Consider the following 24906-nt stretch of genomic DNA (forward strand, 5'->3'; position numbering starts at 1 on the left):
GCCCAGAGGACAAGGACTGTAGGCAGCCGGAGTGAGGCAGGCTGCAGGGCAAGGAGCCCAGAGGAGCAGGGCAGCAAGGAGTGAGCCCAGAGGAGCAGGGCCGCTGACTGTAGAGGGCTGCAGAGGACTGTAATAGGCTGCAAGCCAGGAAGCCCAGAGGACAAGGGCTGTAGGTAGAAGGCAGCGGAGCATGATCGGCTGCAAGGCAGGGAGCCCGGAAAGGGCACTGGAACAAAACAGGATAATGCAGCAACAGGTACAGCATACAAAGTAAAGGGTCAAGGCAAACAGGAGCGGGGAGAACTCAAGATGCAAGACACTGTGCTCCTGCAGGCAGCTGCTTATATACAGCCCTGCCCTGTTCTGAGGCAGGCTAATTGACAGCACCTGGAGCCGCACACCTGAAGATAATCTGCCTCCTCCCTCTCTGGTCCTGAGCAGGTGGAAGCTGCACTGGCCGCTAGGGCTTCTGGGGATTGTGGTCTCAATAACCATGAATGAGAATAGCCAGGAATTGAGGACTATAGCCAGGTGCATTATGGTAGATGTAGTTAATTGAATAAAATAAGAAAGAACCAAAGTTGAGCAAATGGAAATAAAAGACCAAGGCGTGAAAAGGAGTTGTTCAAGGAGTATTAGGAGGATAAATGAGTACCAAGTAGTCCATGATGGTTGCCAATGTGTGCGCCAGCGGCGTGGGCATGACAGTATGCCCCTCTCCATGCCCCTCTCCAGGCCCTCTGAAGACTGACCAACAAGAAGAGCACGTCCAAGGCCTGTCACACCGAGAGAGAGTCTTATACCAAAAAGGCACATCATGAAGCACCAAAAACTGTTTAATGCTGCAAGGTGAGAGTCTTGAAGGGAGGAGACATTACCAATGTTTCGAACCTTTGAGGTAGAATTCAGAAAAGACAACCTCAGGGACCAAAATCCCAACAGTGCGTTCATGAACTGAGGAACTGTGGAGATGTGCTGCAGGCTCCATGGCATGTATTGCTTTGAAAGAAGTGGTCTTCCTTAGGACTGGCAACAATACAGTGCTGAAAGGTGGAACCAGAGATTCAGCTGAATTGGTTGCTCTAGGACGGTCGTCCAAATAGTCAGAAGCAGCAATGGCAACATGAAGATTTGCAACAGAGACTTCAGGAGTAACAAATGTTGCAGGAACTCCATGAGTTGCAGGTAGATCCGGAATGGCAGTAGGAAGTTCAGATGCTGTAACAGCTGGAAGTATAGGTGTCACAGGAGCACCAGCCGACAGGGACGCAACTGAGATTGATGGCGTTGTGACTGGTAGTTTAGGTGCTGCAGAGGCACCAACAGGATCTACCGGAGCTGTAGCCTCAATACGAGAACTTTTAACTGGTTTTGCAACAGGTACTGTCCTTGCAGGCAGAGAGGAAGGGGGTGCTTCGACTGCAGTAGGAGTGATTTGAGATGAGGCATCAGTAGCAGATTCAGGAGTACTAGCAGCGGGAGCAGCAGAGATTGGGCTTGCAGATCTTGTAACAAGTAGCATGGTGGATGTAGGACCAGGAAAGGGTAAGCCTTCCGAAGGCTGGCCTGTAATGTCTTGTGTGCCCAAGTTGATACATGGATCTGGGGTATTGACATTAGGCAAAGTTGGATTCCAGACAGGTACTGGGTATGTTTCAGGATCTGACTCATGGTCAGGAGTGCCAATGTTCATAGAAGCAGAGTACATCTCAGATCTGGTTACTTCAGTAGAGGCTGTAAGTGGGAGTAAAGGACCGACATCAAGGGCAAGAACGGAACAATTCTTTGACTCAGCGGAATCTCCAGTCAGATGATTACACCTGATTTCTGGCGTGTGAGCGATCTGGCCCACTGGAGGAGTCAATTCTTCACCACCTGAACGACAGCCTGAGTTACTGTGGCTAGTAAGTGAATGAGCGGTATCAAGCTTTAACTGGTATGTTTATGCCAAGTTCAGGTCTTCCATCTGCTCTGTAGAAGTCTGTATCCTCTTCTGTGTTACCAGTACAGGCCTTAATCTGTTAAACTCTAAAGACAGAATGTCGGGTGTTGGACATAGTGTCAGATGGTCTGGTAAATTGTGTCCCTTTGCTAGATTCTTATAATGCAGATAGACAAATTCATCATAGAGGTCTTGGGTTTGTCTTTTAAGGCGCAAGAGCTGTTCTTGAAACTGGTATGTTCCATTAGCCAGTTCTACAACTTCGGAATCTGGTGTAGCAGAGAGGCCAGGTGTTACCATCTGAAGACTGACCTTAGAGTTATCGTGGTTAGTAGTTGCAGGGGAAGCATTAGGACAACCGATGGTCAGTATTGGTCTTTTGTACCCAGGACTAGTAGCTCTAACCTCAGGATACTGAATGTCTTGTCCTGTTAAATGAGTGGTATTGGTAGTCTGGGGAGGATGTGTAGCTTGCCAAGCTGATCTTGAGGATGTCACTTTGGAAATAACGTACTCTGGTTGAGAGTTTGCCACAATGAGTGCAACATCTTTGGTTGAAGCAGTGTCAAAAGAAATGCCAGAAAGCGCATGAGTGTCTTCCACTGGTTGGGCTAACAAAATCTGCAAGAGTTCGTTATCTAGCTGTAGTTCTTCTACAGATAGAGACTGTGGATCATAATTGCAAATGTCATAGTAGTTATACATAGAAGGCTCAGAGAGCCAGTGAGTATAGTACTGTGCTTGTAAACCTTTGTTTACTAGGACGAGTCTGTCTTTTAAACTAGGGTTTTTGTTTGCTGTCCTTAGGAAAACTTTAGATCTTTGTAGAGGTTTCTTGAACCGAAAAGAAGGCATTTTTGGTCTGTGTGTGCTTTTCCTGCATATGGAATAAAAATCTTTTGGGTCTTGCATTCTGTCAGGAATGGCACTCTGTCAAGAGTGGCACAGGGTACCCAGGTAGGGTTTGGGTGGCTGTGCTGAAGTAAGGTAGCAGATAAGCACACACAGCAGGAAGTTCTACAAGAAAGAAGAGTAGGAAACCGTAGCTGTGAGCCAAAAGGGGCAAAAGATACAAAGGTACAAACAAACTGGATTCCCTCTTGGGGTGTATGCTGAAATGGGAAAGAGTGTTCCACGAACCTTAGGAAACTCCAGCCTTCTGCACAGATTGCTATAACAGAGGTCCACGCTGTATGCTCATGGCTGGGAACAACAGCAGTGGGTGTCTGTAACACTCAAAACGCGACAAAGGAAGGGGCAGAGGTTGCCTGCCGGAAACCAACAGGCAAGCTCTGTACAAAGGGATTACATAAGACACATGAGAAGACAAGAACAGAAATATCCAGCGAAAAGGAAGTCAATGAGCAATCTAGCAGAAGGAAATGAAGGAAAGGCAGTTAGACTGAAATAGATAACCTAAGGTGGAGTACAGCGGACTCAAGGAAGAGAACAAGGAGCAGCAGTCAGGAAAACAGAAGGCTGCAAAGTAGGAAGCAGGTCTGCAGTCAAGAGTGGCACTAGGTGCAGGCAAACTGTATTGGACTGCGGAGGACTGTAGTAGGCTGCAAGGCAGGGAGTCCATAAGAACAGGACAGAGAGAGATTAGTAGTAGGCGACAGAGAGCCCAAAAGAATAGGGCCGCGAGGTAAGGAGCCCAGAGTAGCAGGGCTGTAGGCAGCGGAGGGAGGCAGGCTGCAAGGAAGGAACCCAGAGGAAATGGGCTGAAGGCAGCAGAGGGAGCAGGCTGCAAGGAAGGAGCCCAGAGGACAAGGGCTGTAGGCAGCGAAGAGGTGCAGGCTGCAAGGTAGGGAGCCCAGGGAACAAGGGCTTGGAGACAGCAGAGGGTTGCAAGCTGCACGGTAGGGAGCCCAGAGGACAAGGGCTGTAGGCAGCCGGAGTGAGGCAGGCTGCAGAGCAGGGAGCCCAGAGGACAAGGACGGTAGGCAGCCGGAGTGAGGCAGGCTGCAGGGCAGGGAGCCCAGAGGACAAGGATTGTAGGCAGCCGGAGTGAGGCAGGCTGCAGGGCAGGGAGCCCAGAGGACAAGGACTGTAGGCAACCAGAGTGAGGCAGGCTGCAGGGCAAGGAGCCCAGAGGAGCGGGGCAGCAAGGAGTGAGCCCAGAGGAGCAGGGCCACTGACTGTAGAGGGCTGCAGAGGACTGTAATAGGCTGCAAGGCAGGAAGCCCAAAGGACAAGGGCTATAGGTAGAAGGCAGCAGAGCATGATCGGCTGCAAGGCAGGGAGCCCGGAAAGGGCACTGGAACAAAACAGGATAATGCAGCAACAGGTACAGCATACAAAGTAAAGGGTCAAGGTAAACAGGAGCGGGGAGAACTCAAGATGCAAGACACTGTGCTCCTGCAGGCAGCTGCTTATATACAGCCCTGCCCTGTTCTGAGGCAGGCTAATTGACAGCACCTGGAGCCGCACACCTGAAGACAATCTGCCTCCTCCCTCTCTGGTCCTGAGCAGGTGGAAGCTGCACTGGCCACTAGGGCTTCTGGGGATTGTGGTCCCAAACACAATGAATGAGAATAGCCAGGAATTGAGGACTGTAGCCAGGTGCATTATGGTAGATGAAGTTAATTGAATAAAATAAGAAAGAACCAAAGTTGAGCAAATGGAAATAAAAGACCAAGGCGTGAAAAGGCGTTGTTCAAGGAGTATTAGGAGGATAAATGAGTACCATGTAGTCCATGATGGCTGCCAATGCGTGCGCCAGCGGCGTGGGCATGACACCTGCTAAATCTAGAAAAAGAGTTCTAAAATCATACAAAGATATAGAAACAATAGCCAAATATGATCCCAACAGCCAAGACATTATAAAAATCAATTTACTAGGCACATACTACCCAAACAGAAATAACACTTTGGAAACCATGTGTCTATACCACATAGCCCAAAACTTCACATACAAAAATAATATAAAACCCGATGAAAAAAAGGTAAATACAGAGTGACAAATTATGACGGCAGCTTAGTAAAACTCACCAAACGAAATTTAATTAATCATATCAAATTGTCATTAAAGACTACTCAACATAAAGAACTATATTACATGTCTCTGCTACAACTCTTTAAACCATGGAGACTCATATGAAGACGCTTTCAAAGCAAATGAAAGCACTATAACGGATGTAAACTTTACACAGTACAAAACAATGTTGCACAATGAACATCAACACGAAGAAGAACTCCATGCCAACTAGATAAGGACACTCCTGACAGTAGTCAACATTCTGTAACAGGAAGACAAGACCCACTGGGACAGCCACTAATAACAAATGAGGCAGAATGAGCTATAATGGGAGTAGAAAACACGATATGTCAGTATGAAGATAAAGAAGACTTAAATATACTACAGTTGAAACTAAACATAATCTACCATCGTTTGCATTTTGTACAAGTTGCTGAAATGGAACAGATTCACAATTAGGTATTGATACATACACAACGCGCTCATTGAGGATTTGTTCTTGTGTCACATTGTTGCAGAGAGTGCATGTATGTTTCCACATGTATGAAATCTGGAAGATTTCATTTATAGGTATGTTTTTGTTTTCCAGTACTTGTAGTAAGTACATTAGAAATTCTTGTGGATCTTCCTGTGAGTTTATACTGAATTTCACCATTCCAGCACAGTAGTCCAATTGTGGTCTTATTCCATAAACACTATACGTGTTGTCAGGATTGTTTGTTGCATTTCTATAAAGTACTAACATTTGCAAACACAATTGGTCTGTACTGTGTAAGTAAATGTTGTCAACAATTGGTGGTAATTGAAATAGAATGTTCATTGCTACATTTGCGTAGCAACTTACACCAATTATATTTGAGAGTTTAAATGGATCAGGTAGTTCTGTATCTGAGTGCTTTTTTTTTTTAGTTTGTCTTCCTTTTTTGAAGAAGTACCTGGTTAACTTTCCCTAATAGTTTCTTTTTTGTTTGTGGAACTTGATGAAGTATTAGTTTTTTTTTACCCTCTTTGGAGGATGTGTAGTGATATCCTGTTGTATTTCTGTTTGATTTAGTTTTCTTTCACAACATTTTACTTTTTGTGGAACAGGATATGTTTTTAGATGGGGGTGTATAGTGAACGAAATCTATTGTATTCTAAAATGCATGGAATATCAGCGTTTACTTTACTTGGATCAATGTTGATTAGAAATAGACCGTCAAGTGTACGTAAGCGTGATAGTGCTACGTAGCTCCTGCAATTTAAGGATAATTTTAATATTTTTTCCAATCCAGCTGTGTTGGAGATTGAATTTTCTAAACTATTTAGTCTTGTTGTGGCTTGTTCACACATTGGTAGTGACATACCATGTATGTCTAGTTTGTCTGTGGCGCTAATTTCAATTATGGATTGCAATTCTTTTTTTAACATTGCTTCATTGATTTTGAAACAGCTCGCAATACAATTGCCATTTTTGTGGGCTAATTGTTCCATAACATCTGTAGTACATGCATACCACCATAAAGTGCATGAATGTGCCGGGTGTTCAATATTGATTGTGCTTCTTGAGATAGTATACCAACTCTAATACTTTTTAAGATGTTGGCATAAGTGAGATCTGCAGATTGCAGCATTTTTTCTGTTAATTCTCTGTATTGGAAATGTTGCCAAAGGTTGACATTTCCTATGCTGCTAACAGTTTTACGGCAGAGTTTGTGTCCTAAGGTTTTAAAAATAGGCTCACCTTTCACTGGTGTCAATTGAAGAAGATCTCGATCTCTGAAAACAATAACGTGTCTTCCTCCAAAGAGCTCTTCAGTTGTTTTGAGTACTTCTTGTAATCTGAGGTGAATCAAAGCCAACATTAGGTTGGCAACCATGCTCACTTCATCTATTAGTAGCATTTTCATTTGTTTTAATACTCTGCGTAGTTCCATTGCAGCTTCTGTAGAAAGTTTGTAATAGTCTAATTTGTTTTGGTGTTCTACTGGCAGGAGTAGTAATCAGTGTAAAGTGACACCGCCTATGTTGTAGGCAGCTAAACCTGTGGAGGCAGTGACAACAGCTGAAAGTTTGTTGTTTGTCAATTGTTGAAGGAACTTACTGATGATTTTGATTAAGAATGTTTTGCCAGAACCAGCTTCACCACTGACGTAAAGTAGTATAGGTTTGTAATTTTGACAGGTGCATTCTTTGTTTTCATGTTGTACACCATGTGCAATTTCTGTTGTTACTTCTTGAAAAATGCTATGTTGCTCATTGTTTAGTGTTGATTGTAGTATATTTAAGTCTTCTTTATCTTCATGCTGACACATGGTGTTTTCTACTTCTGTCATAGCTAATTCTGCCTCATTTGTTATTAGTGGCTCTCCCAGTGGTTCTTGGCTTCCTGTTACAGAAGGTTGACTACTGTCAGGAGTGTCCTTATCTAGTTGGGCCTGGAGTTCTTCTTCGTGTTGCTGTTCATTGTGCAACATTGTTTTGTACTGTGTAAAGTTTACATCAGTTATAGTGTTTTCATTTGCTTTGAAAGCGTCTTCATATGAGTCATAGTTATCTAGTATTTCTTCTTCTTTTCTCCATGGTTTAAAGAGTTGAAGCAGGGACATGTGATATAGTTCTTTATGTTGAGGAGTCTTAAATGACAATTTGTTATGATTAATTAAATTTCGTTTGGTGAGTTTTACTAAGTTGCCTTCACAATTTGTCACTCTGTATTAACTTCTTTTTTCATCAGGTTTTATATTATTTTTGCATGTGAAGTTTTGGGCTATGCGGTATAGACACATGGTTTCCAAAGTGTTACTTCTGTTTGGGTAATATGTGTCCAGTAAATTGTTTTTTTTAAATTTCTTGGCTGTTGGGATCATGTTTGGCTATTGTTTCTATATCTTCGTATGATTTTAGAACTCTTTTTCTAGATTTAGCAGGACCAAGACTTAGCCATGCTATATTTTCAGATTTTCCATACAAAGCAGTACCAGTTAAATGATCTGCTGCTTCATAGGAGCTACATTCTCTATGGGAGAGCATTTTTATGCCCATGCTGTATAATTTCTGTAGATCTTGGATTCCCAAATGTGGAAGTGCACTGGCATGGAGTACGTGGAATGAAGTGGTTGGACTTGCTACCTCTCTGTGCTACTTTGGAGACAGAGCATCATCCAGACATAATTGTAATTCATTGTGGAGGGAACAGTTTAGGACGTGTGTCTGGAATTTCTTTGCAATTTGCAATGAAAGAAGGACTTGGGAAGGTCATGGACATGTTTCCAAATTCTCAAGTAATTTTTTCTCGGATTGCGCAGAGACAAATGTGGCTGCATTCTTCTTCATTTGGTCCACAAACGGAGAAAGCGAGGCACAATGTCAATAAGGCTATTTGTGCCTTTCTAAGAGATGTTGGCATGTCCTCTTTTCAAAATGAAAATATTATGTTTCGTAGCACATACATTTTTCGCATAGATGGAATCCATCTTACTTATGCTGGCAATCAGATTTTTCTGAGAAATGTACAAAATGCATTGCAACCTTTTTTTGAATTACAGCATCCATTTTGTAGTAGGTGTTGAGCATTTCAAGTTTTTCAAACACAAACAAACACCACCAAAAGGCTCTTTTCAGAGCCACCACTTCCTCCTAGACAAAACTGCAATGGTTATGATAGGGCAGCACCCCAAAATTTTAGATGTTTGCGGACTGTCCGTGGACTTCTAAAAAATAAACAAGTGTTTGCAGCATTCAGAAATTGCCTTTGACAAGGAACGCTTACCTGGCCATAACAGTATTGTGAGACGAATCTTGCTTCTGTAGTCCCGACGCTGCTTCCTGGAGGAGGCGGACCGCAGCAATGACACGTGACTCATCACGTGACTTCATCGGACACACATAAGCTGCCACGAGACGCCCGCGCGGGGTGTTTGCAGCATTCAGAAATTGCCTTTTGACAAGGAACGCTTACCTGGCCATAACAGCATTGTGAGACGAATCCTGCTTCTGTAGTTCCAACGCTGCTTCCTGGAGGAGGCGGACCGCAGCAACGACACGTGACTCATCACGTGACTTCATCGGACACACATGAGCTGCCACGAGACACCCTTGTGCCGTTAAGCCCGTCGGGGTAAAGGGCGCCGACTGTTGTGTGGCTGTTTGGTGGCTCAAAGAAGCGGACCTTAGCGGAGTTGTGCGCAGAGTCTCAGTCTGCAGCAGCCCGCGGGAGGACGTCAGGAGGAAGGTAAGACTGCATCAACTTATGGATATGTGTCTTCAAACCCGTTTAAAAGCAAAACAGGCATCCACTGTGTGTGGTACTAGCGCTAAAATGAAAAATCAGAAAGTCATTGAAGTGCGAGAAAGTCCTTTATGTGATGTTCCATCGGCAGCACATAAAAAATGCGAGCGAGAGGTGGGGAGGGGGAGTGAGCTAACACATGGCGAGCCTGTGGTTCCCCCAGCCCACGTCACTTGTGCGCTCGAACTTGTTCAGTTCCTTCCGCCTCCCCCTACTCTCCACATGCCTCTCCATTCACCAACGTCCCTTGAAAGTATTAATGGCCCTGCCACGCTCGCTCATCTGGCTGCCCGTTGTCTCCGAGAACTTTCACCTTCACAAATAGGAGAAAGGTCGATGGACATAAAACCTTGTCCACGGACGGCCGTGCCACAGGCAGACTTTGAGGAAATCAACACTGTGCCCAAAGTAGTCATCAGTACAGAGTCAACAGCTACATCTAACCAGACGCTGCATGATGCGAAAAATAAAGAAAATAAGCTCAGCAAAAACGAAGGAAACGAGTACATAAAGAACGTCTGTGAAACGAGTTTCTCACAAGCGCATGATCTGTTGGTCTTAGCCAGAAAGGCGGACTTCTCTGGCAAAACGCATTCAAATTCGCTGTTTTCGCCCTATGTGAACAAAGATGAGAAAAACGATCTTGGGGAATGCGCAACAGTTGGTAACACAAAAACACCAGCAGCTCAACCATTAAAATCTGAAGATAGAAGAAATGAAGCAGGCGAAGACCTGTTTTATTCTCCATTTGACGTGACGGATGCAGAACTACTAAACATGGAAACATCACAAACTTTACCAAATTCCAAAACATTTAATTTCGATACTCACCAACAAGAACCATGCTGTAGCAATCGCGAAGAAATCGCACGTCTAACTAGCTCCATACAGCCGCTGCGACTCACGCTGCCTATTGAATACAGTTGCCATTCAATTATGATACTGAAACGGCAGGAGAGCCTGAAAGAAAAAAAAAATGGAAGATGAGAGAAAGATTGCACCCCAACTAAGCGCAATGTAGAGTCCGAACTTCAGTGGCATCTACTTAGCAGGTCTGGAGGCAAGACTTACCCGGAGATTACAAGCCGACTTCGAAAATATTAAAGCAAAACTATCAGACAGCTTCTCGAATAAAAAGAAAGAGGATAAAATTGGCTGCTGAAATCCGGTACCTATAGAGTCAGTAACCAACATAGACTCATGTCTTGCAAACTCACAATGCAAAACGCATTGTCAGTCGAGTAAAGAATACACAGTGGAAACTGGGCGGAGTGGCGAGCGGCCGGCGCATGGTCACCCACAGACATTTGAACTTGGTGATAAACCTGCAAGCTCCCTTAGCAAATCATTTGGTCACGGGAAAAAAATGCAGAATAAAAGAGACAGAAGGGCACGAAACTGCTCCACCACGACGAACCAAGGTGTAAGTGTAACTGCGCAGCCTTTGCAAAAGCATCAACAGACACATCTGGTCTGTGACTGCATGGACTCAAAAATACCAGACAGGGAAAAATCATCAAGTACATCAGATAAGGAAAATGAAACAAAATCAAATCTATCTGTTGCAGCAGCGATCCAGATTCACAACAATGTACTAGCTGCAACCTCCCTGGCACTAATTTCTTTCATAAAACTGTACGACAACTTGAATGAAGCCATTCAAAACAATGCAGCTTGTTTGGGTAATTTGGTGGAAAAAGTTTCAAAAATGGAAACTTTAGTCCAAATACAACAACAACAAAAACGTAACCAACACATGGTGAAAGACGATGGCTTCAGAAAGATACACGAGTTAATCAAAAGACAGACAAATGAAGGAAGAAAGCAAATGGACGACCTGTTAGACTTTATGAAAAGGTCCTTCTTGAATCTAAGTTTGGCAAACTCAAGCTCAGCTAACACAGACAATGGACTCAATGCTACTGCTAGTCCTACCGGCTCAGAGCCAAAAGGAGAGGAAAAATTGACACAAAAAGCTTTTACAGCCCCAATTCCTCATCTGGTAGACGCAAATCCAAGTATTCTATCTGCTTCTAGCTGCCAGGAGGTAAGTGCTCCAGCTTCTTCTGCAATGGCAATGGAAAAGTGTCTAAACGACGCACAAGAGAAAAGTAAAGAGACTTTGAAGATGCAAGTTTCGGAGCCCTTGCCGGCTGTTCCAAGCTGTTCTACCGCCAAGGCTTCGTTTGGGATCTTCCATGGTCTGTCAAAAAACATCCAATCTGGAAAAACCCCTGATCCAAAACAGCCGGTGGAACACGGCGCTCCTGCATCAGTCATTCCAAAAAAACGAAAAGAAAAGAAAAAAAACTTGACAGTCAACAACCAAACATCAAACTCAAGGAAATTTATCAGAAACTTAACCACACCCCCGAAACTAAAGCTATTTGTTCGAGAAAATGCAGTGGGGAAAATGATCAACAAACCTTTGATTCCAAATGGCTTGGAAGCAGTGAATACATTGGAAAAGGAAAAGAAAAAAGACACTGAAACATTTCCAAAGATCATTCTGTCCGAAGGTTACGAAAATTGTTAAAATAAACCCAAAAAAAATGGACAAGAATCGACTCAGACACAAGCAGTGCTTCACTATCTGATGACATTCAGGAACTGTGCAACCTATCTACATATTCTAATGCTACTGGAGAGGATGAAACTCAAGATGAAACTTACATCTCTTCATCCGAGAGTTCGATCATTTTTGAAACTCCTCCCCAAAAGCATCAGGGCAGGCAGAAAGGCAGTATGAAGTACCCGAGATCTGCCACAAAACAAATGGGAAATAAGAACATTTTATTGCCACAGGCAGCAGCCACAAAAATTGCTGGCAGGCAATCGAATGCAAACAGTTTTAAAGAGAAATTGGAAACGGCACTAAATCCAAAACACACGGCAGCTCAAAATCAAACAAGAAAAGAAATGCCAAAAACTTTCCGAGGACAACGTACATGTGCCTCAAGAAAAATAAAAATAATCAACGTGCTTGATGACGATTCAGAGGTAAACTTGAACCGAGGCAATGTAATGCGATTATTTCACTCAGTGCCGACATTAAGGATACTGAAGTCTGAAGATATACGAATTGTCGAGTATATGTCTGAAGAACGAGCTGATTGTGTTCTTTTACACAACAGCTCTCAAGCGGTTAGGAAGACCATATTGACTGCGAAAGAGGAACTGTTATGTCTTGGCTTCGAGATTTTTGAACAACTGGAGATGTCACCACCGTTGGCTGAAGCTTGCGAGGAACAAATGAGTCAAAAACAACTTTCACTCAACGGCGAGCACAATTACGAACCTACTTGAGTACCAATCCATCATCTGCGACAAACGAAAAGTTTCAAATGCAAGTTAAAAGGAGACATTAACTAGTCATACCCGGACAGGATGCCGATGCCACTCTCATTTTGTGAAACACCAGGGGATTCAGTCATTTATACAACAACTTCCCAATGGACCTAACGAACAACTTTGCAATCTGCTTGCAGGAAACCTGGCTGCGGCAGCCACCAGTAAAGGACGGCTATCGGATATTGATTAACCCTGCTGATAAAAACATAACAGGTCGTCCTTTTTCTGGTCTTCTAACGTTGATAAAAATAGGAACAAATTGGGAAGTGACTGAAACAATTAATCCAAATCGGCACGTACAAGCGACCCTACTTGAAAGATCGAGCGGAGAAATAGACAAAGACCAAAAGGTATTGCTGCTGAATGTCTACTGGAACCCAAGTATGATCGCTAGCAGCAAATTCATTACCTCCATAACAACGTTAATAGATAAGAGCCAGTCATCCCATCAAAATCTATGGATCAATGTGTGCGGAGATCTAAACCTAGCATGGTTCAATGGGAAAAACAATTAATTAAAGTATCCCAACTAGAAGAACGTAAAGCCGGCTCCAGACGAATAAGATGGAACGATGCAATGGAGGCACGAGACTGCACAATGATCAACGGAAATGTGAAGGGAGACATCCCGCCACAAGTCACCTGGCGAAACATGGAGTATGAAAAAACTTTAGACTACATCTGGACGTCTAATAATGTGACAAAGCTAATTCACAATCTGGTGATAATTCCGTCAAATAACAGTGATCATTCACTTTTGATCATGTCTTGGCAACCAAGTTGTAAGACATTGGCAGGTTCTGCATGTACAGAGCTGGAAGTGAATTCTGGGCGTAACAGACTCAGGATAAAAGTAAACCATATCCTGAAACTCACATCTGCTTTCCAATTACAAACCAAGGATAGCCTGGATCCACCAAACTACACTGCTTTACTGCCGTACACTAATCTGACAATTAAAAGGCAATACTATCAAGAATATGATCACTTGCACATATGGAGCAACACTTTGAGAAAGGAAAAAATGAAATTAAGAAAAGACCTACGAGAGCTGAGATCTGGAAGCAACACGAATATAGCTACCACGATCAAACAGCGAAAACAAGTTTATCGTAACTGGCTAAAGGCTTTCAACTTTCAGCGCGATCAAGAACGCGGCGAGAAAATGCTAGCTTTAATTAAAACAAATAACACCAGAGACATCTGGAACATTTTGAACCAAGGCAGTATAAAGCATGCAATGGCAAATGGTGTATCTGAAGCCAACTGGGTGAGGCATTTCGAGCAACTATTCATGTCACAAACAAGCAAGTTGGAAGTAGAAAAATCCATCTTTAATTGCCTGGGACATAATCGAATCTGAAGAGGACATAGCAAGTGCAATATCAAAGTAAAAAAATTCGAGAGCAGCCGGCCCAGATCGCATCACCAATGTGATGTTAAAACAACACAAACAAGAATGGTCAGTTTTCATTGCGGGGCTGTTTAGGAAGATCGCAAAAACCAGGAAAATTCCATCTTCCTGGTCCGAAGCAATTATTGTACCAATTCACAAGAAGGGCGACAGAGAAGATCCTGTCAATTATTGCCCAATTGCTTTATTGGACACTATGGGGAAGGTATTTGCAACGTTCTTACAACAAAAAATAACAGCATGGGCTCGGAGGTCCGAAATTGATGACGAAAGACAAACCGGCTTCACAAAAGGAGTGGGCACGGAAAACAACCTCGCTATAGTAAACATCTTGAAGCTGGAAGCCATTCGGAAGAGGGAAAACTTGTATTTCACTTTTATTGACATGCAACAAGCGTTCGACACCATAAACCGAGAGAAGCTTTTGGAAAAATTAAAGAAATGGAAATGCCCTCTCTCTCTACTAATTCCAATACAATCCTTACATGAATCCACCACAATAAGAATAAGGCTTAATGAAAATGGTGATCTTTCAGAATCGATCGCATCAAATAAAGGAGTGAAGCAAGGCTGCCCCTTGGCCGCGGTCCTATTTAAACTGTACATTGCTGATGTCTCCAAAGCTTTAGCTAGTACACATTCATTCGCCCCAAAAGTAAACGGGCATCAAATACGTTGCTTGATTTATGCTGACGACCTGGTGCTGGCCGACAGAACTCCAATCAGCCTACAGCGTCTCCTAAGTGCCTTGGAAGGGTACATGGAAGCAAATGACCTTAAGATCATTGTGAAAAAGACGAAGATCATGAAGTTTGGTCACACGGAGGGAGCAAGAAATAAGAACTTCAAGTGGTACATCAATAGGGTTCCGATCGACGAAGTGAATGTGATCCGATATCTAGGAATCTCAATAAATACCTCAATCAGAGAACGGAGCTGGGTGAACGAGCTTGACAAGCGAACCCAAACCCTTGCACTACAAGGAGCAAGAATTCATACGCTATATGGGAAATTCACGCTTGTCCCAGTCCGTTCATTCTACCTTCAAAAGTGATCCCAGCAAATCAATTCGGTGCAGAGGCAGGCTGGAATATTGACCTAAAAATCTGGACAAAACCTGAAAGAATTTTTTGGCGTTGTGTGTTACAACTGCCAAAATACCTATCAATGACAGTCATTCGTCAGGAACTAGCAGTGGAGCCTCTGTACGGAATAGTTATTTGGAAATCCATGGCTTTGTTAAGAAAGATGGAACTCAATAATGTGGAACCCGCATACAAAATCTTTGTTCCTTATGGAAAAATAAATAAGGATAACCTCTTGAAAGAATGGTCTCAAAGAATAAATTCTATATGCGGTCTGCAAATATTACAATGGAGATGCTATTGGAATGGCCACAAATTGCTAGAAAAAAAACTGAGGCAGTGGCTATGGATACAAAACCTAGACAAATATTACAAGTTGGCTACTGCAATGGACTTGGGGCCGACACTGAACAAATTGGACAATCCACCTAAATATCTCTGTCAATTTCCATCTCGACTACACAGAGATCGTTTTCTCCGCCTACGAACTAACATCTATAAGTCGCGGAACATGTGAGACACATGGAAAATATTACAGATGACTCCTGTAGGCTCTGCGGGCTTTGCCCAGAAACAGTAAAGGACTTATTAACGGAATGACAACCACTCAAGGATTCTAGATCCTTATTTATGGGCCACTTTGCACCAATAACTGGAAACCCAGATGATTTATGGGTGCGAATCCTAAGTGGGATCTATAAACTTGTTGGACAGTGTTCTATCTACATCAGAGAATACGAGTAGCGAATAGAGTGGAGGCTGCTTTGGTTTGCCTTGTTCCTCTTTCATGTCATTTCTTTCCTTTTGGTGCTGTTGGAATGTTGATGATGAGGATGATCTGAATAAGGACATGTAATTCTTAAGGAAATTGTAATGAAAGTTTGTAAGAAACTGAAAATTAAAAAAAAAAAAATACACAAGGCACTGCTTCATTTATTTTCACTTCTATTTTCAAACTGTGAAAGGCGGCTCTGAAAAGAGCCTTTTTTTTGTATTTTTGTTTTTTAATATTTTTTTGTTTTTTTTTACACACGACACACTAGGAGAGGAGGGAAAAGGCGGATAAGGGAGGGACACCAACCATGGGGATAAGAATGAGCGGGTGGAGAGAGGAAGATGTAGGGTGGGCCTTACTTAGGTAGTGAGCATGTCTTCTCGTGCTCTGAGACCAGAGTCTCAAAAGCACTTCGAAGTCTCTCCCCCCTGCAGACTACTGCGTCATAGTACATACACACAACTGTGACCCTCCAAAAGTAAGGGTCATCATCATTGTGAATGGCCTGTGAGGCAGCTGGAGGAATACGCTGTCCCACAGGAGTGTTCCTTGTGGTGACAGGATCGGAAACAGAGGATGTAGTAGAGGAAGTCAACTTACTACGCTCCTTGCAAGGTACAACCTTGCGAACGGCCCCAGCGTGGAACGACTTTAGGTGTCGCTTCATAGCAGTTGTACCAAAGCTGTACAAACCAGGGCTCCCGCGACTCAGTACCATTTTGCACTGGTTGCAGGTGACTTGGTTCGCACGTGCCTTAGGTACGTTACCATGAATGGTAAATAACCGCCACACCCAAGACTCACGGTGAGTGCTGGTAGTAGAGACTTCCACTACCTCATTCTCGTCATCCTCTTCATCCTCCTATGCATCCTCACTCCTGTTCCCCTCTTCAGGCCCTTGGGGAGGTGGTGGTGGTGGAGGGGTTGGGGGTGGTGCTGAGGCAGATGTAGCACAAGGTGGCAGTAGTGCAGCCATGGATGCCATCAGGTTTCAGAAATAATCTGGAAAATTGGCAGTAGAAATGCACTGTGTTCTGTAAGATAGCCAGAAACACAATGAGGATGAGCTCTGGGGTGTGGCCTTTTATAGGGGTGCTTGTGCGCGGTTCGCGGACACCCGCTCTGTCCGCAGACACTTCTAACTTCAGAAAAAAGGTTCAAAAAGTTCCAAAAAGTATGTATAAAGTCAGGATTACTGTCTGGGACTTGTGCTATGGTGATTTATTATTGTGGATTGCCTGAAAAGGTAGTTTTAAATTTTAAATTGTTCGGGGACAAGGACAAGGACAGTGTCCGCAGTCAGAACACACGCTCAGCGTGGGCATGGTCACATGATAGCTTTGCGTACATGTACGCGAAGGGAAGCGGTGTCCACAGGATACCAAATGCACGGGAACTGTTTTGCGCATGCGCGTTGGTGTTCTACGGACACTGTTCGGGTCCTGAAGCTAATTAAAAGTGCGACACTAGCGAAATGAACAGTTCCCAACAGGTATTTGTTCTTAGAACTGTTTCAATCCGCTTGCGAACAATACAGACAGGCATAGCGTCCTCAGGACACCCCCATTTTGTTTATTTACGAACATGTCAGGACACCGCGTGTGTTCTTAGAATAGTTTCAACTCGCTTGCGAACAATACGACAGCGTACTCAGGACACCCCCATTTTGATTATTTACAAACATTTCAGGATATTGCCTGTGTTTATAGAACAGTTTCAACTCGCCTGCGAACAATACGGACAGACATAGTGTCCTGAGGATACCCCCATTTTGTTTATTTACGAACATCCCGGAACACTTGATGTGTTCTTAGAACAGTTTCAACCTGCCTACGAACAGCACGGACAGGTTTAGTGTCCTCAGGACACCCCCATTTTGTTTATTTACTAACTTTCCAGGACACCGCGTGTGTTAGTTTGATTACGGACATCGCGGACACCGAATTTGTTCTTAGAACAGTTTGGACTTGTTTCCAAACATTACAGACAGGCATAATGTTCTTAGAACATGTCCATTTTGGTTAATTGCGGATATTCCGGACATCTCGTGTGTTCTTAGAACAGTGCAACTTGCTAGCGAACAGTACGGACAGGTATAGGTTTCTTAGGACACCTCCATTTTCGTTTCTTCATGGACATTCCGGACACCCGCGCTGTCCACGGACACCTCCACTGCTTTTTAAAAAAAAACAAGAAATGAATTAGGACACAATATAATAATTTTACTTTATTATATATGGATGTTAAATTCATGACAGAGAAGGTGAAGCAGAAACTGAGACAAACACAGGAGAATTGGGGGTTTCAAGAGGATTCATATCAGGTGAAGAAGGGATGAAAGTCTCATCAAAACGTTTTTGTTCATGGAGAGGGTTTGGGGATAATTGACTGGGATATGGTGAGGTGGGACAAGTACATGTGGGACAATGGTGTCTAGTTTTTTGTTTCAAGTGATCCTACACAAAGTTTTTTAAATTGTTGAAATTTTCCATGAGTAGGTCCATTTTTTCTTCCATGTGCTGGAGAGTCTTATCCAATATTTCTTTTTGTTTACTATTCTCAATGTTTGTATGCCTGTACAAAAAAAATGTATATGTTAAATGTATATAAAATAATATTTATTAATTGGTTTATATAGAAAAGTGTCTACCATTATGTTCACTATCATGAGACATTTCCTCACGTGGGAAATGCTCCTTTAGCCACTCCAGAGTACTGCATATTTCTGTGAGAAAAAAAATAATAATATCACTTTCTCTGTATCTAGTACAGAAATTTTAGAAATATATAAGTAAAATGAAGAACACTTACTAGCTTCTGGTAAGGTGTGTTCTTACTGGTCTGTAGATCTGCTGTTGCTCTTAGTTGTGGAGTTTTGTGAGGTAATCATGTTGGAAGCCTATCATTCTTCTTTTGGTATATTCCATTTTAGAACATATTGTATTTAAATGAATGGTTGATGTGTTATATTTATGGGTTACACTTCTGATTTATTACTACATATAATGTGTATGTGTGCTGGTTTGTGAATTTGTGCAGTGTTCATATGTTATGATATAACAATTAAAGATACCCCCCAGACTTTATGGGTAGTGCTGCTGTCGTCCGCACATGTCGCGGACATTAGAAGAGTTAGCGGACATCAAATTCAGTACAGTAGGTTCAGTATGTTCCATGTTGCATGTACATAAAGTCAGATATATTATTGTTAAGCTGTGCTACTAAAAACCTATGAAATTCAGTAACAAAACTGTGTTAAAGGGACGGCATGGTTAAGTTGCGCTACTAAAAACCTATGAAATTCAGTAAAAAAAACTTTGTTAAAGGGACTTCATGGTTCCAAGTAAAACCGAAAAACCCCAGAAATTCGCCAGTTATGGTAAGTTAAACAACCATAACTCGGGCCACCACTGTTCACTGCTAAGACTAACACCCAGGACATCAAAGATGACATCACAAATGTCAGTGATGACATCACTGATTACATCACATGTCTGGCTCCCCCTTCATTCCTTTACTAACATATCTAGGGCACATGGTTTTCTTCAGTAGGAGGCAGGAAATAACAATTGAAAAGGTACTATATTAGTAGACTTATCCCTCAAGTTTTTTTTTTTTACAGTAATTCTATTAGGGTCCAGTTATATCATATGAAACATATACATAATTGAAGACATAGGCTTGAAAGACAGCAATTATTTCTGTGCATTAACATAATCATTAGGGTCATCAGCACTTTTGATATTTCTTTTTTTTTTACTATACTTTCCCCGTATATATTCATATTTGTACACATTTTACTCACACTACTTTGTTTAGGGTGCAGTCACATCATGTGATACATAGGGTAAGTTGCACCTTTGAAACAGAATAATCATATCTCTACAAAAAGATAATTAGTTAGGTTATGAACACTTTCTGCTACTGCTATTGTTTTTTTGCTTATTTCACTTTCCATGTATATACTCATATTTGTATGTGTTATTTATTTGTGTCTTGTCTGTAGTAAGTAGGTTTTATTAGCTACTTATTACATGTGTAAAAGTATGCAAAACTGTAATAAGAAAGTAGTTATCATTTCAGTATTGAATATCGCAAAGTTATGTATATTACACTTCCATCATGTATGTTGCACACAATGCATATGTTTCTACATGAGTATGTTAGTATACCTGATAGAATTTATAATAGGATGTATTTATATCAATGTATTGATTAATGCACTAAGCAGCTCATGATATTTATGCAAATGATCCTTGACACTTTTTTGTGAACATTATAATAAGAATGCATTGCACAGACTTTTTATGAAAAGTAAATGTACATGTGATGTCATCAGTGATGTCATTGATGACATTTGTGATGTCATCTTTGATGTCCTGGGTATTAGTCTTAGCAGTGCACAGTGGTGGCGCGAGTTATGGTTGTTTAATTTCGGTTTTACTTGGAACCATAACGTCCCTTTGACAAAGTTTTTTTACTGAAAATATATATATATATTCACTGAAAAAACTTTTTTAAAGGGACGTTATGGTTAAGTTGCACTAATAAAAACCTATACAATTCACTGAAAAAAGGGACATTATGGTAAAGTTGCACTAATAAAAAAACATATGAATTTCAATGAAAAAATGTTGCTAAAGTGACATTATGGTTACAGGTAAAACTGAAAAACCTCAGAAATTTACCAGTTAATGTAAGGCAACCATAACTCGCGCCACTAACACCCAGGACATCAAAGTTGACATCACAAAATTCCAAATTGTATGCAGTTTCATTGAGTGGCACCAAAGTTATAAGCCATCCAAAACCTGCTTTTCGCCAACCCTGTAATGCAGAAATAGGCATAGATGTCCCCAAACATCTGAAGTGTTTGCGAACATCACATGATTGTACCCGAACATGCAAACTGTTGTTTTTTTCAATATGTTTTTATCGCGATGCTCGTGGACAACGGTGGCTGTCCGCAAATCCAGCATGGCGGGTGTTTCCAAAAATCAGAGGCACTTCAGGCTTTTCACCATCAAATCAGTGGGCACGTCTGATGTCTGCGAACTTCACGTCACCCTCTATGCCAATCGCAGGCCCGTTCGCGGATCGAACAGGGAAGTGAGTACACAGTCTGAACCGAGATATCACCAATTTCTTTTGATCAACTTTTGGGCCGTTTTAAAAAGAAACTACTGGATGGATTTAGACCAAATTTACAAAAGCACACTTTCAGTACCAAGGTGCTGTTCCTGCCACAAATCTGGTGAAAATCCGTCCAGCAGTTTGGGCTGTAGATGTGAACAAACATTTTTTTCCATTGTGTCTATGGAAAAAAATCACATTTTGGCACCCCCTGACAACTTTACCTCCCTTAATGAAACCTCACCAAACTTCCCAGCACAATCCTGACAGGACCATATACTTATTTTGCAAAGTTTGGTAAGGATCAGTCCAGGGGGGGCAAAGTAATATGTCAGCCAAAATGTGCTCTTCATGCGGGTGGAGCAACTTAACCCTAACTACACTGCATCTACCACAGGCTGTGTGATATATATATAGATATAGATATATGTTCATTTATGGAAAAACTTTAGTTACAGGGACATTAAGGTGGGAACTTAACGCAACAAATCCACTGAAAAGATCAGCTAAAGCCACCTAAACTTCACGCCCCCATTGCACAGCCTATGACCACAATGATACATCAATGATGACATCACACGTGATATCACTAATGACATAATCTATGACCTCACTGATGGCATCACGGGTTACATCCCAAATGGCATTACCTATGACATCACTGATAGCATCACTGATTACATCACTGGTGACATTGCTAATAAATAATCATTGATGTCATATATGATGTTAACAAACGGCATCAGATATAGGGTCGCTCTAGGCATTTGCCCATATCTAGACCACCATTACATTTCTACATATGTGAAATTTGCATTTAGAATAGTTCATAACAATGAGTAGGTTTTTAAAACAGTAAACAGCTACACATGCATCATATTACTACATGTGAAGCTTTCCTTTGTAGTACTTGGTAAAAGATGATATCTGAATTATAAATAGTACACTGCTTAGAATGTCCCTGTTTGTGCCAAATATATCTAAGACATGTTCACTATAATATAATCTGTATGTTAATATAATCTGTATGTATATTTACAAATCAATTAGTGGAAATAAATAGAATGAGACACATGTTAAACACTAATTATTTAATGCGTTTAAGATTTCCATACATGGATATTCTTTAAAAAAAATAATTATCACTCTGAATCTATATAGGTCTAGAAAGAAATGAAGTTTTAAATTCAACATTTGATTGAAAACATGTATATATATGTATATTTCTTTCTGTGTGTCTTTTGTAAGTGATTAACAGGTTAAAATGAAAATTATTATACACTGTACAAAGTAAACGTACACTTTAAATAGTGTGCAATCTTTTATTACATTGACTTTTGTGTATGTCATAGATGATCTCATTAGTGATGCCACCAGTGATGTCATCAGTGTTATCATTGTGGTCATTGGATGCGCAACAGGGGGTGCAAAGTTATGGTGGCTTTAGATGAATTTCAGGGGTTTTGTTGCATTAAGTTCTCACCTTAACGTCCCCTTAACGTCCCTGCAACTAAAATGTTTTCTTTGACTTTCAAAGGTTTTGCTACAATGTATTGCTCACCTTAACATCCCTGAAACTAAAAATGTTTCCTTGAATTTCAAGGGCTTTTTTATTCCTTAGATGATTTCCGTACATGGCCAGAGGCCACCGCCTATTGCTGTGCCCACTGTATATTTTCAAATACTACCAGACCACTAGCCATAGCCTTAGACCATGGGCATTGGGCACGGCCGTCCATTTTATAACACTACCAGATGACTAGCCATGGCCTTTGTCTACTATTATAAAACACTTACAAACCCATCACTCAATGACATTCATCAATCCCAAAATGATTTTGACTGTGGTATTGTTATGTATAAAATATTTCTGGCTTTGAGAACTCACAAAGTTTTTAGGCAATGCTCAATGAGAGTAAATTATTTGCAGAGGATCACACAGGTTAGTTAAGTAGTGCACTAAAAGCCCCTTGTTTTATGGCCGGTCTCTTGGTGACTGTTGTGATACATTGCATGACCCCAACTAACAGTACTTTAGCAGCACAGAAAAGGGAAAACAGTGACCACCTTCAAGAATAATCTATGCACAGGTACGTTTTGCCCCCATAGCGAAAATCAAAAAACAGGCACCCATGAATATACGCACAGTAAGTGAACATATATCTAAAGTGAAATATGTAAATGTAATTCAATAAACCTCCTTAGAAGAAAGTATGCAAGACAAAATAGAATTGGACTTAGTAATGAACACCAGAAAAAAAGAACTGTGAGAGGAAATGTTCCAATAAATATGCTGGCAAAGTATAAAATATTCTCACCTTTTAAACTCAACAATCTGTCAAGAAATGTTCCCTGGAAAACAAATTCCCAATACAATACAAGTCCTTGTGGTCTTGTGAATGAGTGTCTGCACTGGGAACATGCCAATCTAAGTAAAACCCTGGTATTCAAATACTTAAGTTAGCTTGCCAACCTCAGAAAAATCCAAGGGGCTGCGTCCCCCCTCTGGAAAAGGTTACGCTGTCCACCCAAATGTGTCCTTTACTTGTGCCCTGAAAAGTAGCTACAATCAGGGGAAAATAACTGCACCAGTGTCCAGGATTGCAAACTTTATTGCCACATCATGGGTAAATACTCAAGACTTAATTGCCCTCTCATCATTTCCCCTCCTCACCCCTTGTCTGGATTTCAACAACAATAATCTGCTTTATAAATATAACTTAAAACGTCCACCAACCATAGTGTCACTCAAATAGACAAATCCTTATAGAACTATGCTAGGCAAAAGGTGTACAATTGTGGCATTATTCCCACCTTAGGGTGGTCGCCCGGGGCGGCCCTGCCCTAAGGCCGGCATTGCGGCCCAGACCCAGGTTGTAGGGCTAAGCAAAGGAAGGGCCAACACGTTCAGCGCCTGTGCCAGTACCAGCCAGCGAACACTGCTGTTAGCACACCGGGTTCATAAACAGGCTTGTTGATAGCAATGTATGGTATGACGTCCTTCCATCGCGGGATGTTTTTTCGTGGTTTTTTTGCAGCAAATCTTTTTACGAAAAAACCCATGGAATTTTTTAGGGGGGGTTAGTAAATTATATATATGGGTTGTGGGGGTTTGGGCATGAATATAAATTAAAGAAAAGGGTGGGGTTGGTGGAGGAACCCCCACACAAATAATTAAAACAAAATGATGTCTTTTTTCATTTAAAAAAAACGCGGTAAAACACCCTACGAAAAAAACATCATGCGATGAAATGACATGGAACCCAACGTATTTGTTTGAAACACTTCTCAATATGTTACGTGATTTAGGATCCTTGCAAAGGCGTTTTTGGATGGCAGGCCACATACACAGGATGCCCCTTATGTCTTCTGCCTTAGAGGAAGTTTATGATTAGAAAAGAGTCTACTTTTGCAATTGGAAAGTGCCAGACGATGAACAAAGAAACACACACAAAGGGCACCCATTACTCACTGTAACTAGCACAGTGCCCTCTGTGCTTTCTTGCCACGTTATTGATCATCACTTGGGTTTCGCTCGGAGAATGAAATCATTTTCTTTCCTGTAAGCATGACGCTGAATCAAATGCATCTTGCTCCGAAACCTCGTCGCTTCCCGACAGTCGAGCGGCTGCGAGCTGCACGGGAATGGCCGCGTGAGGCTGGGAACGCAGCACCATACATCACATCCACTAAATGATATAGATTTCTGAGCCAGGAGACTGCATCGGCTGGTGGTGAACCAAATGCATACACCATGGTGTGTCCATGCGTTTAGCGTCTCTATGCAGCAACAACAGGACATGCGGGCTTTCCCTATACATGTAGTTTTATACATGGAAGAGATGACAGCCTCTTTGGACAAGCGTACAAACAAATAAGGCAAAATTCCACTCATCTATAATTTTGCTGCTTCGAAATCGAACTACAACCCTGCACAGCAGGTTGATCTGAAGCCTGGC

The sequence above is a fragment of the Ambystoma mexicanum genome, chromosome 5q (assembly GCF_040938575.1).
Source record: "Ambystoma mexicanum isolate Mex_15411 chromosome 5q, UKY_AmexF1_1, whole genome shotgun sequence".
In the NCBI taxonomy this organism is placed as follows: Eukaryota; Metazoa; Chordata; class Amphibia; order Caudata; family Ambystomatidae; genus Ambystoma; species Ambystoma mexicanum.